The sequence below is a fragment of the Tenrec ecaudatus genome, chromosome 4 (assembly GCF_050624435.1).
Source record: "Tenrec ecaudatus isolate mTenEca1 chromosome 4, mTenEca1.hap1, whole genome shotgun sequence".
NCBI lineage: Eukaryota > Metazoa > Chordata > Mammalia > Afrosoricida > Tenrecidae > Tenrec > Tenrec ecaudatus.
This window is the reverse complement of record NC_134533.1, coordinates 121,960,727-121,979,475: the sequence shown is the minus strand read 5'-3', so window position 1 is coordinate 121,979,475 and position 18,749 is coordinate 121,960,727. Positions and strand designations below refer to the sequence as shown.

General features: G+C 43.3%; 1 long non-coding RNA gene across 3 annotated transcripts; it reads left to right on the top strand.

Annotated features, from left to right (window-relative positions):
- Positions 1 to 415: 415 nt before the first annotated feature.
- LOC142445165 (uncharacterized) lies at positions 416 to 13,367 on the top strand. Of its 3 annotated transcripts, XR_012783992.1 has the most exons (3): positions 416 to 2,135; positions 8,281 to 8,340; positions 10,445 to 13,367. It is a non-coding gene; the product is annotated as an uncharacterized LOC142445165 (long non-coding RNA). The 3 variants fall into 3 exon arrangements; XR_012783993.1 differs by lacking the exon at positions 8,281 to 8,340; XR_012783991.1 differs by having other exon boundaries at positions 8,281 to 13,367.
- Positions 13,368 to 18,749: the final 5,382 nt, after the last annotated feature.

Sequence of the window (18,749 nt, the reverse complement as noted above, 5' to 3'; positions counted from 1 at the left end):
CAATCACTTCTTTGCTCCATCCTCTCCATTTTTTTCTCCCCCTTTGAGAAAATGTGATACCTGATCTCAGTCCAGCCGGCTGAGGAATTTTGTATTTGTCTAAGACACTGTCTGGCGCTCCCCCGACCTGCTGGTGCATTTTGGGGTCTCATTAGCAGTCTGCAAGAGGCCTGGGTGCGCCTGCCCGTGCTGAGAGTCAAGGATGAGCCATGCTGCCGCAGAGCGCCGGCAAGTGCGAGAGGATCTTAGAAGAGAGGCTTGTCTCTGAGATATGGAAGGAAGTGAGAAATGACAGGACCACAGCTTTGTATGTGGGCGTCTGGCAAGGGGGGGCGGGGTGGGGAGACGGCCGAGCAGAGCCCAGTGGATTCTTGGGGGGGGAGCTGCAGAGGAGCTAAAGGTGATTAGAGGGGGATATTGATTCCTTATTCTGCCAGAGATTTCAGCAGGCATGCGAGGAATCCGCACTATGGTTGGCAAAGGCGCCCTGTTGCCTCCTGTAAGCAGACACGCAGGCTTTCCAGGAGCCAGGGAGAGAGCCCAGAAGAAAGGGGGCAGTGTGGTCTAGGAAAATTCGACTTGTCGCTGATTTGTGCCTGATGCTTGCTGTCCGTCAGCAACCTCCCTTACAATCTTTTTTTCCTCCCCCTCCTTTTTTCTCCCCCTCTTGTCTTCTGCTTCTTCACTGAAGCCTAAGGGAGCCAGTAAAGATTTAATGTGCTTTCTCAAAGGCAGCCACTTCATGCTGCTATGTCTAAAGGGCCTTTCTTACTACGTTTTAATGGTAAAGCAAAGAGGGAGAGGTGGAGAGAGAAGGAAAGAGAGAGAAATGAGGGGTGACGACCACTGACTAGCTCTTCCGAGAGGAAGAGGAAAAGGGATGGGAGAAAAAGGAGAGATCCCGAACTGAACTCAACGGACGATGGTGCCTGTGGAGATTACAGAGGTGAGAAGACAAAAAAAAAAGTTGGGGGTGGCAGCGATGTTTTTAGAGACCCTTTCTTTGGAGAGGGAGAGCAGACATCATTTATCTGCCTTGGTGGTTTGAGTCGATCTTTTCGAGGGGGGTGGTGTCTGGAGAGCCTGACTCTTGAGCTATTTTATTTCGTTACGGAAATACATATGTACTCTAGTGTTAACCACTAGAAGCTCCTTCAGGAGTCCTCCTCGCAAGGTTGCTTTGTCATTCTCTCTGACCAGCCAGCCTCCTTCTACCTTGCTCAGGCCTCAGGAAGACAAGAAAGAAGGAAGGAAGGAAGGAAGGAAGGAAGGAAGGAAGGAAGGAAGGAAGGAAGGAAGGAAGGAAGGAAGGAAGGAAGGAAGGAAGGAAGGAAAGAGAAAGGGGCAGATTGTTTGCTTCCAGTTCCCACCCTTGGGTTTCTCTTTCGGAGAGGGCACAGGCGCAGCCCTTGCCCAGGAAAGTGACTATCTATCAGGTACAGCACCAGTAGCTGCCTGCGAAGATGGAGGGGCGTTAGACTTCTCATTCCTGAGAAAGATTGGCAGAAGACTGCTAAGGATCCGCGGTGGGGGAGTGGGGGGGTGTGGGGTGGAGGGTACGTGTCTCCCCAGCTTGCACCCACCCTTTCCCACATCTTGCCTACCAAATGACAGCCTGGTGCCTGCTCTTGGGGACCTGGCCTTGACTCCAGTCAGCAGCTGATGTAGAGAAAGCCCCCCCACCCCCACCCCCCTGCGGTCACCCGGTTTACAGGACTGGCAGAGTGGACACCCTCCAAAAAAAGACAGGAAGAATTTGGGGTTTTGTTTTTGGGGGGTTTGGGTGAGTTTTGGGTTTTTTTAGCAGCTCTGATGAGCATTCTCGCTGTCCCCCACACCCCCGCCTTTTTTTTTTCACGGAATATTTTCAATATTTGACCAATCCCCGCTCCTCCCTCTACTACCACCAAACTGCCCTGCTCGCCACCCCCACCCCCACCCCGCCCCTCATCAAAGCATAAACTGCAGAGCTCCGGTCTCTAGATTTGGTGTATCGCTTCCTGCCCCCACCTCCCCTCCCCGCCCCGGTCAGCGGCCTCTATTGAAACACCTCGGCCAGAGCGGCACAAGCTCCTATCTCCCCCTCGCTCTGGACGGCGGGACCGCAGCCGGCAGCCCACTTTCGCTTCGAATGGGTGAGTTTCCAACGCTTTCCTATTTGTTCTCCCCACAGCCTCCCCGGCTCACTCCTGGCTCTCTCCTCCTCCAAGCCTGGCGTCTGTGCCTTTGGCATGCAGCATGCGTGCCACGGGGAAGACTTGCCTCCCGGTGTCTGTTCCTTCTTCGTGCTGGGTGAAGGCAGGGCAAGCTTTGAGAGCCCTTTCATGCTTCTTGTAAATCACCGGTTTTGCTTTGTTTTGTTTATTCAAGCCTGGGTATTTCCGGGTCCCTTTAGATTATTTCCCATTTGGGGATGAAATATTTTGTCCAAAGCTTGAAAGCGTTATTTTTGTTCTTTCTTCCCCTGATATACTTGTGATTGTATGTTCAGGTATGTATACGAGCCCAGAGCTATTGTATGTATTTGCGTGTGTGTGTGTGCGCGCGCGTGCTCGAGTGCTTGCTTTCTTAAATGAATCTGAATTTTCCAAACTCAGGAAGCTTAGCATGTGGGGAATCGCCGTGCCACCTGTTTGTGGCCTTTTAGTCAAGAACCTTGAGCCGAAATTGCCTGTCACTCTTGATTTGCTTCATTTTGTCTCAAGAAAGAAACATGTGTTGCGCGCCTCTCAATCCCTGAGACCCTAACTTGTGATGTTTACCGTTCAATCCACGGGTTAGGCTCTTGGGAGCTGCGAGTCGTGCCCTTGCGTCCTGGACCGTCGGGGAAACTTTTTTCTTTAAAGCCCAAAAGGAAAGAAAAGAAAGTTTGTCTGAAGTGCTTGAGTGAACCGCTGAGGTTAGCCTTGTCAGAGGGAATCAGGTGACGGACATGTCTGCTGCAGTCGTCTACATTCCTTGATTACAGCGGCTCGGCTGTTCCGTATATGTTTATGCATTACTGATACCTGAGGCTTGTGGGATGCAGCTACATGGTATTTCCTTGAGAGCAACACACAGTACTCTGGAGCATAACAAGAACAGCTCGGTACCTGGTGCTTGCCCTCAGAACGTGTCAACTGAAGTCCCAGCATGCCCCAGGCCTCCAACTTTTAACTCAACAGTTAATCTTAAAATTGTGCCCAATTAGAATGTGCATGCGGATATGTTACATGTGCAGTGCCCAGGTATATGGATCATGTATGGCTAGCTAGTGAATACACTGACTCTGACAATTGTGAGCTGTTAGTTTGAGCTAAAAAATGAACAGGTTAAAAATTGTATTTGTGCTATTCTACATGTAGGGTATTATGATGTATGATGTTAGTAGATTTTCGATTTGTGTTTCTTTGCAAGGGTTGGTGAAATCAAATAAAAGAGGAGGGAGGGAGACTGCTTCCTTGCTTTGCAGCTTAGAAAAGCCATTCATGTAATAAACTGAAAAGTAATGGAGATTGGAAACAGATTTTCTGAATATATTCAAAGAGACAACACCAGCATGCACGCGCACATGCACACACACCCTGATTATGGCATCTTTTAGAAGGTATCAATGATTATGGTATCTTTTAGAAGGTATCAATGCCTATTATTCTTAATTTGATATTGATATTGAATAAAATTTATCAAGATTTCACGTTAATCCAACTCCAAGTTATCTAAACACCAAACTGTGCATGTAAAATAATCGTCTCCAAGTAATTATTAGCCCTGCTGGTTTTGTAATTTCTGCAAAATTTAACTTTTTTTTAAGCAGAATTATTACAGTGATTTTGGCCCACCGCATAGTCGGAGAGAGAAATAGGAACTTACCTTTCCTTTGTTGCGTCCCCTTTGTTCAGATATACAATTCCATTTGAACAATTTGAGTATTTCTAGGCCAAGCGTTGTCTTCTGTTTTTTGAAAATACCTAAATTAACCCTGACTTCACATGTTTTTTTTTTCTTCAAAAGGCTTTATATTGGTGGTAAACTCATTTTATATGTGTAATCAAAGGTAAAGGAAATTGTTCTTTGCTGCTTTTCTTTTGAAATGTTTATTGCAAGTTTTAGTCATTGATTTTGAATCATCGTCAAGAAACCATTTTGTATGAAAAAACTGAAATGAGAAGATTAACTGCAGAGCAATGGCACCCTGCCTATTATTGCAACCTCGGTGCAGCGGCAATGTGCACCTATTACGCTCCAGCCTTTGATCTCCCAAATATGCTTCAAAGGAAACGTTGTCAGCCATTGTTTGGTCTCTATACAATGGATTAATGTGGGGTTTTCCCCATTTTAGCTGATGTGCATGCATAGGTATTTGGAAATTATGAAAAAGCATCTATTTAATAGATTGGTCTATATTACCACATGACTCATATCAAATCATTCGCTATTTGCCAAACACTGGGAGATTTTTGAAGTCAAAATTCCTCTGCAGCTTATTTCAATGAAAACGTACGCAGGGGTCAATACAAGCACCCAAGACCTCGTTTTCCTGTGACTTGAAATGAGAAAAGGGTAGTCATGGAATACCAGTGTCTCCCTTTATTCTCCAAGGCACCCTTTTTCGATTTACTTTTTTGCTGTTTTGAGTTTCGCCTTGTTTTGTTTTTACATGTTTTAAAGGGAGCTCTCAGGTTCTGATGTTGCTATCGTCCAACTGATCACATAGGCATTTAGGCGTACACAACAACGCACCGATTTGATATTTCAGTCGGGCCCTGCTGTAGTGCAAGGGCAGATTTCTCAACACCCCTTCCTCCTCACCGGGCTCATCAGTGAAGTTCAGTGAAATGAATAACATAATTGGTGGTTGGTTCAATCACTACCAGTCTAGACTAGCCCAGACGCATCAATTAAAGGGGACTGTCTTTTAAAGGGAGAGTGCAATGGAAACAAGCAGGGCATTATGGATAGCGATCTTTAAAAGTGTAAATCCAGCTTGCAGATTTAAAAAAGGTGGGGAATTGGGGAGGGGGCCTGTTGCGGGAAGAAAAGAGAAAAAAAGTGAACTGGAGCTTTGGGGCACAGGACAGGAAGCGTGTGAGAAAAGGAGCGGATAATGAGTGAACTGTAATGCACCCCTCCTTGGAGCACGCAGTTACAATGCAGTTCGCGGGCCCACGGATTCACCGTCATTTTAACTAGATCCCCCTCCCCCCTTTTATCCGGGGTGTGTGTGTGTGTGTGTGTGTGTGTGTGTGTGTGTGTGTGTGTGTGTGTGTGTGTTTCCAAAGAGGGCCAGCTACAAACCGAGGCAATTAGAAATGTAACAGGCTCTACGAAGCTCTAGTGAAGATAAAGCCAAGTAGTACGAACCAGCCAACAAGTCCTTTTTGCAGCATTCCATGACCCCAATTTAAAATGACAGTCATTGTTTTATGAAATGTACAACAATTTCACCTTCCGAAATCCAACCAAGTGTACGCATGATCAGTTATTTCAATTTAAATCCAGCACCTGGAGATGAATTTTTAAAATGGGCAAAACACCTTTAGGTAAACTGCTCCTAGTTTTCCATTGAACACGGTAAAATTATGAAGACTGTAACAAAAGGCTTTGGTGATTGGCTGGAGGGTTTTGATTGAGGGGGGGGAGATAATTTAGAAAGTGTGAGGAACATATCAAGCCCCAGGAAAAGAAAATGTTTGATTGGTATTAATTAAAACACTGCTAATATATTCTAATAAAATCAAATTTAACATTCTAAACTAATCCGCTTTGTATGTCAGAAGAAAAGTATTGTCTTATTTGCATCTCAGCAATCCAAATGCATTTGCGCATTCAGCAGAATTAATTTCTGTATTACCAGCCTGTTTACTCTCAAAGATTTAGTCAAACTTATTATTTCAAACCAAAAAGGAAATAGATAATGCACGGAACGTACTGGGGAGACCCGAGACTGCATTTCATAGTGGCTTCATGTGCCGTGATGTTTTTCTTGCCTTTTTTTATTTCTCTCTGCCTTCACTGTAATGGGCGGTAGAAAACAGGGAGACTGCCATGAGAATGATGAATGGCTCATTTTTTTCTCTCTCTTTCCCTACTGCTACCTGCCAGGCTATTTAAGAATTTGAGTTGCTAAATAGCACGGATGACATTTATTTATACGACTTGTGTTGGCCTGTTAAAATAATATCCAATTTCTTTTTAATTTCAGAATTGATTTTTTGTCTTTCCTTTTGCAAATTTCTAATGAGAAAAAGAATCTTCAGCCAGAATACCAATGGCCTTTCCTAAGTTATTTCAACTACTGTAGTCCTTCTCAGAGAAACTAGAGTAATAGATGTAAAATTTGATTCAGTGGGAACTGAGTTATTTGGTCTTTGTTTTTTTAAGTGAAAACAAAACAAAACTTGTCGTTTTCTCAAACAGCGAGTTCTTCATTATTAAACTCTCCCAACGGATATTGCATCAAAATGGTATCATAACCCCAATTCCAATGTGTGCCTTCATTGTAATATCATGTAAGGGTGAGCCGTTACTGCCGAGGAGCTCATTGGGATGGTCCCGAAGGGAGGTCTTCGGAGAGCTGTGAGGCTTTCACGGCAAGGCGAGCTGCGGGCTCAACAACTGTGTTCTCCGGTCTCTGACTCTACTTGTCTGCCTTTTTGCTCCACTGCCTTTTTCCAGTCTTCATTGTAAAAGAGCAATCGCAGTTCAGTTTCACAAGCATTGTTCTATAATCCAGGCAATAAATGCTAATTAGTAATGCTCAAGGATCTGACCATTAAGAGTAATTATCATAATTTACTTCTTCCTAGTTGAAGACATTCCTTGCTGATTTAAAAAAAAAAATCGTCATTTTCCCATGGCACTCAGCATCCAGTCGTACTGTTGTGGCTTGATTCAAAGTCATCGGCATGCGCCTCTTAGCTTATTCCAAATGGAATTGCAATTTAATTTCTAAAAAGAAATTCATGTAAATGCATAAAGTTTTGCATATGCTCGAGGAATGTATGATTTTATTTTACAAGCCCCCCAGGCTCCTCCTTCCTGGCCCAGCCCCTTCCTAAAGCCACTTACTGAGCAGAACAAAGGAAACTGCTAACTAGAGGCATCGCGAAGTGTGAACAGTAACAGCGTGATAAAGCGTGTGATATGACAACATATTTCATTGCACAAAAGTGCAGATAATTAAATAATTCAGTAGCAACCCTGGCTAATTAATGGAGAGAACTTTAAGAAGGAATCAAGGAAATGGATCCAATCAGCTTGAAGAATATGCTTCATTGTCCAAGCTCACGAATACATATTTTGGTTCTTTGATCACTGCTCAGCTCATACAGAAAAATGAGGACCAAATCCTCAACCCGGGGCTTGGATCTCGTGTCCTCTTCGGGACAAATGAATCATTTGTTTGAGGGGAGATGAGTGTAGGGTAGGGCTGTTTTCAATCAAAGGGAGAATCTGCCCGGCTGCCTGCCGTACACTTTGCTGTTATCCTGTTCATCTAAAACACCTCCAGCTGCTTAGCTTTCCATATAAGGATCGCTGGGGCCTCCTCCACGTTTTCTAACGAGGTTTGTGCTTAAGTTTATTTCTCATTGCTGGAAGCAAATAAGTATCAGATGCATGCAAGGACCAGAATGAATAATCATGCCGCATGATACATATGGGAAACCTCTTCTCTCCCTTTCTCTATCAGGGTAACATTTTCCCGTGTCATTGTTCCTTGGTCCCTTAGAGAGGAGCTTCAGCCTTTACTAGAGGCTGGTAAGCACAGCACAAGAATAATTCCCTTTGGAGCCTGTGCAGAAGGCGCCACCTGCAAAATGTTGATGCTGTTATTGAAATCTCAAGTGGAATCAGCTTTCAAAAAATTGGATATTAGATACATCCGATATAATTTGCAATGTATAATTATACTAATGGGCACGCAGTTGTGTGCTGTTTTACATGTTGCCTTCTTGAGTTCTTCTCCCCACTCCTTCTACCACCCCCACTCGGGCATTTCTCACCATTGGAAACAGAATGATTTTAAAGTCCGTTTATTTTTGTTAATTCCTTCTTAACTAATGTAAGAACAAAAGGTCCGGGTTGTAATGCAAGCTTGGGGATGCGTGATCTACATGTTGGCAATCCGTGCGCTTGCCAAGGCTTACTTTGCTGTGGACGCCTGCATGATTTGTGCCGTATACGTGCTACACATGAGTTGATTTCACCACCCTCCTAACTTCGTACAACTTGAAATAGTAGAGGATCTGGTCATGATCAGAATTCGTCAAGAAAAATCCCTTTCCTTTGTTGAAATAGTGAGCTGCAATGCCAGAAAAATTAGCCTCCGGCCCAGAGAAGCATCTTAACGCAGTCAAGGTAATCACGGTAATGAACTTGACCGGTGTTTTGCTTTTCTCGCTCTCCACTCGGCACGCACATGGTAACTAATGAAACTTTGCCTTGGGTCACTGACGGACTAACATCCACTTTCCTTTTGGCGTCTTGACACCACGCGAGAAAGCTGCTGATTCTCCCACTGGAGGCCATCATCCTGGACTCCCCCCATCCGAGGAGTTGGTCCTGAAGATCTGTCTGTTGATGGAAAATCTCTGCAGAGCAATAGCTCATTGGTCAGCCTAGCACTTGGCAATGGTCACGTGCCCAGGAGGTGAACAGACTCTTGATGCAAATGATCACAATGCCATCCCCACCCCACCCCTAGCAAGGTGATACAAAGACCCTAATTTATGCTCATCCATTTGGGACACACAAAGGACTCCAAGGGAGGCTCACATTGAGATGATGCAAGATATTACTCATTCTAATTAAATAGCCATAGAGCCCCAAAAAAGCTAATTCATTAATCAAGCATTTGACTTATAATAGACATCTCAAATTTGATGGTTCACTTATTTATATTCTTGATGAGACATTTCCCCCTTGGCTACACCAAAACAGCACATGGTCTACTTCTCACCTGTTCATGTACACAGGGACTAACGTGATTGTGGACACCTGGCCATAGGCGTCACGCAGAAGCTTATGGGAAACATCAGTCCTTGATATAATTACCTATGAATCTCATCCTAAATAAATGAGTCTTCTGTATATGTATGTGTGTGTGTATATATCATATTTATTTACATATTTATTAATTTATGTCACAAGTATAGCACTCCACTCTATCACCATATGTAATTAGTTGTGTAGTTAGTTATTTTTCCAGGATTAGTTAGTTCGTGCTTGTCCAGAATAGGAAAATATCAATGATATCTAGCACTTGTATTTCACAGGTTTTAGTGAAAGAAAAAGAACATGCACTAATCTGCCAACTAGAGAATCACCATTCTTACTGTATCCAAAGTGCTTAGGGTTATGGAGTAGTGTGTCCCGTCTAGTGCACCTAACTCCTTACATAGCCTTTGGTTTGCATAATGAAAAGATTGACCACAAAGACGGTAGATAAATTAAAAAACCACCTTCCAAGTATATTTCATTCATATCACTTTTGTAGAACGAAAAGGAGAAAGAGCTACAACTTTGCCCAAATAGCCTTATCTGTACAAAAGAGTAAGCTGGATTTTCTGGTCTCTAAATTCTTCCCTAACGCTGAGCATTCTTTAAGCTATTCGGAAGTATAGAGACCCAGGATCAACCCCAGGATGCATGGATCTATTTGTGCCCACAGGCACACTCCCAAAGTTATGCTTGATTCCACCTCCAGGTTCTGTACTCACTCACACATTTTCCCTTGGTGCAAAAACAGTATCAAAGACTGGAGCTGGTTTTCAGGAAGGGACAGTGACAGAAAGGAGGGACAGCTGAAGAAGGCAAAGAGCTATCCAGCTGGAGAAGGAGATTCCTGATCTGAGAGCTAAGCCCATCTCCTTCCACATTAACGGAGAAGAAATCCACACAGCACGTCCCTTTCTGTTTCCTGAGCGCATTCTTTTGTCCCTCTGCCTGCCTTTTAATGGCTTGCTGTTGCTTCCTCACTGCTGAGATTCACAACCCTCTCTCCACTTGATTCCTTTAAATCCACGCCTCCAAAGGGAAATGTTAGCATGGTCAAAAGCCCCTTTTCTGCCTTTCCCTCCTTCTTCTCCCTCTTCTCCCCACCCTCCCTGCCTTTCATCATCCCTTCCTTCCTCCCTTCCTGTTGCTCCTTCCCTGCTTCCCTTCCTTTTTGCCTCCTTCCCTCTCCTCTCCTTCCCTCTTCCCTCCCCTCTCCTTCCCTCTTCCCTCCCCTCTCCTTCCCTCTTCCCTCCCCTCTCCTTCCCTCTTCCCTCCCCTCTGGGCCACGCTGTGGGCCAGACACTGAGAAAGCAAAGCTAACTGTAAGGAGGAACAATTCCTGTGGCTCTGGCTTTCCTGAGCAGTTAGGCACTGACACCTGTTGAGCATGTCCTTCGTAGATGTATTTGAATTTGGTCTTAATGTCTTGCGTTCTTTTCCTCCTTTCCGGTGTGTCTTATTTCAGTAAGGCCCCCATTGGATAAGCTGGAAGCTGTTCCTTAGGGCATTTGCTCCCAGAAAGATTGGATGAGTGGGCTCTAAAAACGCCCAGGTGATGCAGCTGATGGGTTTACACTTGAGAAAGGTGAGCAGTGAGAACAAAGCTCCACTTGCCTCCTGATCCAGCATTTCACCTATAATTAGAAATGGTATGCTTTCTAAGTATCATTACATGTATTTCTTTGTATGATAGTGTCAATGTGATAACTTTCTGTGACATGTTCTATTGTTTTTTTAGTTGTGTTGATGTTCCCTTCAGCCTGTCCTCTACCCCTCAACCCCCTCCTCCTCAGGAATGCCTCCCCGGGGAAGGGACAAAGACCCTGAGACTGCTCCATTGATGACCCCTCAAGCCAACTGAGAAGTTGAAACAAAGAATCTTCTGAAGACCCCTTTCCTGACAGCAAATCCACCTGATGCAGTTGCTGCCAATAGAACTCTCAGACCAAGAGGCAAACTTTCCAAGAAATAGAAAAAAGAAACTAATAATAATAACAGAAAGACACCTAGGTTTCTAATGAGCCAAGAACCCTTCCCTTCCTTGTGTATATCCCTCTGTCTGTATTTATAGTTAGTGTGACAGTCAGTTTTTAAAGTTTTCTTCATATGAATTGCTTCTGAATGCACCAATTTTAAATGACACACATATGTTGATGTTTTCCGGGACAAAATGAAAGCAATAAGTTCATTCATCTTCAGCCACACACACAGGTCGAGCTTCATAATGACCAAGAAAATAAACACGTATTTTTGAACTAATAATGCAGTCAGAGGCCATCATTCCAAAAGATAAAATAATAGGAGGAACTAGACGCTGGCAAAGAAATATCACATTAGCCCACCAACTCCAACCAGCCAAACGTGGTTTTTATCAAGCAAGCTAGGTTCTGTAGATGGGGTTGCTGCCTCCAAGGAGCTTAAATCCAGTTAGAGTTACACAAACTGTGCAACAAGATAAGTAACAAGGTCAATCTGTAGATGATAAGAGAGAGGAAAGAAAAGATAAGAAGCTGGGAGGAGATGCCAGGAACTGGGCCAATTCAGAGATGAAAGTTCTCAAAGGAAGTAGACCAAAATGCAAGATGAATCTTGAATGGTGCTAAAATATTTAGATAAACAGAAAGGAAGGAGAAAATAGTGACCATTACATGTATTTAATATTGTGAGCTAAGCCATACAAGAAGGAATCCATGAGGTGGGTCTAGAAATTCGGAATCCCTACCTCTAGTTAATCTCACTCCAGAGTCGAGATCATTATACCTAGACGTCAGGTAAGGACTTCACATACATACCTTCAGCTCCTACCTCAGGTGTGCCAATATTATAATCATATTTCTTCAATCTTAGAACTAGTGTGAGTGACTGGTAATAGGGAGAAATTGTGACACCTCCCCCATTAACTTAATAATAATGGGTATTTATTGAGTTACTCAGTGTGAGATTTCAAGAGAACTCAAGCTTCACAGCAGCCCTACCCAATATGGACGATCATCACACCCATCTTGCAGATAAGAAAACTGAAGTTTTGTGTGAGGCTGCATGATTTATCACAATGGCACATAGAGTTCAGACTTGCGAATTTCATTATCTAAAATACCGAGTTAAAGTATTGTGATCCGTGTCACAGTAGTACTTCTTTCTCTGCAGCCGTTTGTATTTTCTGTGATAACCAAGAGAGATGTTTCTTTTAATTCGCCCCTCAATTTTTCACTGGTCTAGTTAAATTACAGTGCAGTGACAGGACATGTTCTCATGAAAGAATATTGAGCAAAAATGAAAGAGAAGAACTGGTCAGCATTTTAGGTCTTTGCGTCTGGGCCAGACTCTGATGAGATTATACACTTTGGTTTTCATGAGGTGTCAAATTTTTTAGAAGAAAAACTAGGGAGACATATACCAGGTGATTGACATGTCCTTGTGTCAGACCAGGTACAGCTACAGCTCATAGTATCAGAGTGACTTTGGGGAAGGTCATGCAGTTGGGTGTGGTAGAGCTGCATCCATAAACCAGGGCTTCCTGCTCAGAAACTCATGAACGAACAAGTGTCAGGGCTTTGGGATTTTGCCTAAGTGAATATAAACTTCAAATTGATCAATGGAACTATCCTTCAGGTAATCAGAAAACATGCTTAGTCGATTGCTCTAATTTGCACTTCTGTTGCCTTCTCCTCTCAGGGTGAAAACATAACGACCTCTGAACTGCTATCTTTAATTCTGGAAATGACCAAAGGTTCATCTCCACAGGCCGTCACATGACCAAAAGTTTATGTGTATTGTGTTTTCAATTGTATCGTTAAGTTCAGAAGTCTTCACTCACCTACACAAGTGGGCTTTTCTGACGAGAACCGTGTGACCTAACTCTGCACAGCATATATTTGTAAGTGCAACTGCCTGATGATTTTGATAGAACTTTCATCATTCAAATATCAATAGCTTTGCCATGGCACCAACTCAAGAATACTTTGGCCCTAAGAAGCTAGACATGAGAGTACCTCATCCTTTAACAGCCTCTTTGCATTCAGTTGACATTTAGTAGTGATTTTAAAAGTGGTCGACTGTATAACAGAGGAACTCAAGACGATGTTCGGCCTTGATAGAGTCAGTTAAGTTGCATCTACTTAAGGGCAAGCACCTAGTCATTTCACTTTTATAAAACTTCCACCTAAGAGATCTGGCATTGGTCAGACAGAGACCTCTTCTTGTCCTCATTGTCTTGTTTTCAAATGATCTGTATTGACTCTATTCCTCCAATTTTCATTACGTGAGTTCATAAATAAAGGGGGATTTTTTTACAAGGGTAGCCAAGCACAAAGTGTGACTGTGTTGATATTTTATGAGACACTGTTATATGTTCCCTGGACCCCCAATAAAAGCAATGTTGCACCAACTGTGAACTTGTCTTGATTTCTTGGAAGAGCATGTTTGGGGTTTTTTCCATGAGCATGTGTCAAGGCTTGCTTCTGAAGCCTTACGGGAGCAAATGATGTAATGGGATGGGAAAGCCTATTTTATAATTTCCAAAATTCCCCATTCGATAACAAAGGAACCCCACAATGACACAGCTATCAATCATGTCAGCATCTCACTGTGGCCCTCTCTGTTTCCTCTTGCTACCTGCTAGGTGCAGTCTATCACAGCAGCCATTTGGTTTTTCCTTTGTGTTTTCCAAATACACGTATGTTTTCATATTCTATATAGTACTTAGTTAAGATAAGACTTATTTCTTACCTGAACGGCTACAGCATACTCTACTTTTTTCTCTTTTCACCCTCAAGCATCAGCCATGGCTTTCCCTCTACATCACAGACGCGATCACACCATTCTCTAGTTTCAAACGCTTTGCTAGCTGCCCATTGCCATTGGCATCGAGTACCTTCAAGCCCTTCCCATCCTTCTTTCTGGCCCCGGCATACTTCTCCGGATTCATCGCATGCCTTTCTCCCACAACGTTTCAAAGCCTAGAGGTACGTCTTGGCCGTTCATCAGTTCATCAATATCGCTTTATCTTTGGGACTTTCCCACCCGCTTAACCTTCTGTCAAGTACAACTGTCCTATCTCTTCCAAACCCAATCACCTGGCGTTTAGGCTTCATGTTAGAACTCATTTTTTTCTCAGGTGTCTTTCCCCCGTCATCCACTATGAGCATCCTCACCTGGGAGTTGCTCCAGCAGTCTGTGCCTACCTCATATTGGTACTGAATCGCCCGCCACTGCAATAACAGTAGGTGCCTGTACTGCTCAGGTTTGCAGCCATTCTCCACCCATGGCTATTTCAACTTAAGTCAATTAATCTTGAATACAATTTCAAATTAACTTCTCTTAGCCATATTTGAAGGACTCAATAGCCACAGTGGCTACCTTCATGGAATAGCACCGACATTTACATCGTTACAGAACATTCTGTTTACAGCTCTCTTCTAAAAGTTAAAGTACTGCGATTTGTTTCCATTTTATTCCTTTGGTGAGTAACAGTTCTCATCTGAAGTTCCTCATCAAGACTGCGGAGTGCAGACAATCACTTGAGTGGCAGCTGTCTCCGTTCTGCCTGGGACAACATGTAACCAACATGGTACAACATGCTTCGGAAGGGAAGCAGGTAGCTAGAGTTATAGGTAGATACCCTTTGGCATCAAGGTTTCATTTTAATGTGAAACCCTGTTCGAGGAAGTCTACAATAGCCCATCACAGTTCTTGGAACAATGTAAGGAAAAGGGGGGGGGGAAGCATCTTCCATGGAGCCAATTGTGAATCATAGCGACCCTGCAGGACAGAATAAAACTGCTCCAGGGACTAGAAAATCCTGTGTGGCAGCAGAGTGCCACAGCTGAGCAGCTATTGGCTGGCCCTTTAACCGCCATGTTACCAGGGCATCACACAATGTAAGAACTTGGTGAAGAATTGCTGAAGGTATGAAGGAAGCATTTGGTTACATAGACATTTAATTTAATTATTTCAGTTCCAAAGGACTCATTTTCTAGATGGTCTTGTGATGATCTACTTCCTTCCTTTCCACCCAGGGATAGGCGAATTGTATGACTGCAGGAGAGCTGCCTGCTATTTGATGCTCCTTCACTGTGCATGCAGCCAAATGAGAACGGAGAACTGACGAGTACAGCGAGGAAGATCCAAGTGGAAAAGATCAAAGAATACGGCAAATTTGATAAACCTGATTTCTTTGAGGGACTTGGTGGAGGTTTACTATAAAGGCTATTTTCTGAGGAACTATTATGTACTGGCCACTTCGTTAGGCCCTGAGGACTTAGGGGGTGGGCAAGGTGGACATAATTGTTGAAGCTGTCGTGACAAATCAGCATGATTATTTCAGTTCCTTCCTGGATATTGGACCCAGAGCAGGAGTTCTCAGCCTTGGCTGCACATGGTAATCACTTGTGGAGTTTGAAAAATCTAGGTGCCTGAGTTCCTCCCCCACCAAAGACACTGATTTGAGTTGTGTGTAGTGTGGACTAGACATTGGGCTTTGTAAAGCTCCCCGATCATTGCAATGCACAGCCAAAGTGCAGAACCGTTCGACACAGAGACAACATGGGAACAAGTACATAAAAACAAGAACTTTGGGCATTAAACGTTAATTGATAACTTATTTGAACCCAAAGAAGAAACTCGAATGCTCATCTACCCAGAATATTCTCATTTTAACCTTCTATTGTTCTTCCATTGACAGAGCAACACTAAGTCACCGCCTTGTCCAGAGCAAACCGCCCATTGGTGACTGAGAGAGGGACTGATCCCAGGTTTTGGCTCCAGTAAAATGCTCCCCTCTCTACAGCAAGCTATCTCAGGGAAATGGAAAATACATTTACCTTCGAATCGAGAGACAGTCGACTACCAAAGTCGTCATACTTTTTAAAGGGAAGAGGTACATCTAGTTCCACAGGAAGCCCATATACTACAATTTTGTTACTAATCACATGATAGGTTCATTTTGCTAGTATGTAGCTAACTGCCATTTGGTAAAACATACATTATATATTAATCTAAGAGAGAACTCAATACCTTAAGCATCATAGGCACATTCTGACAAACAAAAAAATCAATATGCAATCAGTAATCTCCACACATTATTGGGAAGGACATTTTGTCTTTAACCTTGAGCTACTCAATAGCAGAGATGGGGGTGGGAGGGGAAAAGAAAAGAGTCCCCTGGTGCTCCGACATGCTCTGTTCCCACACACCTTATTCTGTGGAACATGTCACTCTGCAGGTTGCCAGTCTGTCCCCATGAAAAAAGCCGATGTTGAACAATAATTCTGTGTGTGTGTGTGTGTGTGTGTGTGTGTCTGTAAAGACAGAGAGCTAGTTGCTGTATTCTCATAATCTATGAGTAGAATCTAAAATGGGAACTATTGGTGGCGAAGAAAGGGGAATAAGCTATATAATCACACACACACCCAGCTACCACCAGCCCCTCCTTTGAGCATCTACTGGCAGCTTCTGACTCTCTAGGCACCCTGAATCCGCTAGTCCACAGTTCAGCAAACTGCGACTCTTGAGCCATACACAGCTCTTTAGGTACATACATGTGCCTCTAAAGTAAAAATTTTAAGGTTATTTTTTCAGATAGTGGTGATTTCATTTGTTTGTAAAAATATATTTATGTGTTTCAAATAAGTTTTAAATTGTTGTGGGGGCACAGGACTGGTTCTTCTGTCCCCAAAGTTTACTGCCCTCCGATCTAGTCCATTCTTCTTCATCCATACAAGTCAATATAATGAAACTATGTCTTTCCATTTTCACAAGTCATCGAGATGAGACTCATGGTCACGTACTTCCTTCAAAGCACACTTCAGTGTTTGAGAGCCGGCAGTTAGGAAAATCTTTCCTGTTTTTATCCAATCCCTCAGGCTCTACTTGAATCCTGTTTTGTTCTTGCTCCCAGTAAAGAGAAAGAACAGCTGTTCTCCATTCTCCCTAAAACACAACCCCTTCACATCCTTAAAGACACCTCTCTGCGTTTTCTTCGCCAGAATAAATAATAACAGTAATAATAGGAAAAGGACTCCCTTGAATTATGCGTGTTTACTGCCCGATCTCAGACATCCGTACTCATGGCCCAGTGTTTACACCTAAACCAACCAACACCGAGCGCAAAAGCAAGCCATTGTGGCCTTGTCTTCATGAATGAAGCTGCAGATCCAATTACAGACCCCGATAAAGAGATGTAAATGATAGTCTTCCAATAACTATGAGCCAAAATTATCAGAACTTGTTTTAGGAAATATTCACAAGCTGTTGCTTTTTACAGAGGTAAGTTAAAAATGAAACGAGTAGGTCTCACTTTCCTTGATGTAAGCTTCCCCAGACCCCACACTAGAATACTCCATTCAGCATGCTACAGCAGGGACCCCCGTCGCTTTGACAAAAATAGATGCAGTATGAGAACGTTCCGTCAATGGAGTAATCCAATTGTCTGAACATTCTTTTCTGCTTTGTAATTTACATTTTAATAAATCCCAGAATATGTCAAGCTGTACCATGTTGTACCAAGTGTAGCTAATAGCATGCACTTACCAGATGCAGTGAGGAAATCAGAACATGCAACTCCTACGGTGCACCAACATTTGGTTTGTGTGTATTTTTAGGTTAGTATATTTTAAATGAGGCTGTTTTAAAAAAAATTTTAGATGAGTACTTAGCAAAATCTTTGCTATTGTCAACATTCTGGTGGTATCTTCGGTTTTCATAGAGGAAACTGTGCAGGGGAGGGGGAAGACTCCTTAACTGATCTAGGAAAGTTGGCGTCTGCTAACCCAAAAGAAAACGCTCTACAGAGCTAGCAAAAACTGGGGTGTGTTGAATTGTCATCTGGTGTCTATTTCTCTGCCAGTGTACTATGTCTCGTGGAGGAGGCTTACGTAATCACATTTTAAAGCCATTTGTCGTTCTGTGATGTCAGAATTTCAGGCAAGCCAGTCCTCAAAGACTGTGTGTGTGCAATTGTATAAGCATATATGCAACATTAGTGCAAGTTTCGAACCCTCACCTCTTCCAACGCGGAGAGCTTTATTGTCCCGGTTCGTCAGAGTCTAGGGATTTTTACCAGGTGGCATACCTGTCAAGATGGTGGCCTTCTGGAGACTGCTCAGGGGCAAATGTCCCCAGAGAGGAGATTCCCTGAGAACGAGACTATTCAGATTAGTCTCTAGTAGTGAAAATTCACCTGGGAAATGAGGCTTAACTTTAGCTCTGGACCTCTTCTTTGTACCAAAGTACTTGATTCACTTGTTGGTCCCTCAGGAAACTCCCATGTTTGATTTCCCCTCTCAGCCCTCTCTCTCTGGTTCTGGTCAGTACTCCATGAGATAGTCACTGACATCAGTTCTTTTCTGACATCGGGGAACTCTGCTTTGTGTGAAACCTATTGTGGACGCCAAGACTGAAAAGAGCCATCGATTTCTTTTCTGCTGGTGCTTGGGTAGTTTAAGAGGTTGCCACTGGGACTGACAGCAGCACCCTGTCATTATGAGCCGGGGTTAGAAATGGTGTTGAAGAGAGTGGCATCATTACTTACCAGTCGTGGGAAGGAGAAACCCAAAAGGTTACGACATTGTAAGACATAAGCATCAGTATTTCTTGATTGCTAGACTTTTATTTTATCACATTTTCTTAGTGATGACTGACAGTTGTGGTAGAATGGTATGATTTAAATAATAATGAGATAATCTCAAGATCTTGAAGATATCCACGAAAGGACACCTTACAACTTTCTCATTCACTTAACGTTATTATCAACATGTTAGCCATGCCTTCGG